Raw genomic sequence first — 685 nt, forward strand, 5'->3', positions numbered from 1 at the left:
GAGCGTGCGGGGCTGCCCACGCCCGGCGGTCCCGCCCGCCGCGCCCCCCTTACCTCCGAGCAGTTGCCACACTTCCTTCCGGCGATGGGAACCCTGGAAACCGCGGGAGACGGCGGTTCCCCAGCCGGACCTGCCTACAGGGGCGGGGCAAGCCCTGTGATTGGCCCATTCCGGATCGGGGGCGTGGCCTTGGCGCCCTCCAGGGAGGGGCGGGGCCTGCACGGGTGGGCCCGGAGCTGGGCGGCGGGCGGACTGACCTGCGGCGCCGGTGGCCCGGCCCCGTCCGCCAGTACACACTGTCCACCCGTTCATGCATTCATTCGTTCGTCGGCTCACGCTTTGTCCACGCATTCTTTCATTTTGTGAGTGCGCGAGTGTGTGTCTGTCCACGGGCCCGTGCGCTGGCCCTGGGACTTGAACTCTGGGCCTGGGCGATGCCCCTCAGCTCCAGGCGCGCGCTCTACCGCAGCGCCACCTCCGGTTTTCTGGTGGTTTATTCTTTCCACGGACTTTCCTGCCTGGGCTGGCCTTGAACCGCGATCCTCAGAGCTCAGCCTCCGGATCGCAGGGAGCTCCGGATCCTGCCCTGCGGTTTCAGCGTCAGTGCATCGGTTTACTCTCCCGTCATGGACATTCGTTCACTCACATTTGTGCATTCACTCGCTCCTGTGCCGGTTTGCTCGCA

The 685-nt window shown here is 66.7% G+C and overlaps 1 protein-coding gene across 1 annotated transcript in view; it reads left to right on the top strand.

Moving 5' to 3' along the window:
- Il12rb1 (interleukin 12 receptor, beta 1) overlaps positions 1–685 on the top strand; it is a 3,644-nt gene that overhangs the window by 1,453 nt on the left and 1,506 nt on the right. The gene's annotated exons all lie outside the window — the stretch shown is intronic.

Source organism: Dipodomys ordii, unplaced genomic scaffold, assembly GCF_000151885.1.
Source record: "Dipodomys ordii isolate 6190 unplaced genomic scaffold, Dord_2.0 Scaffold108, whole genome shotgun sequence".
In the NCBI taxonomy this organism is placed as follows: Eukaryota; Metazoa; Chordata; class Mammalia; order Rodentia; family Heteromyidae; genus Dipodomys; species Dipodomys ordii.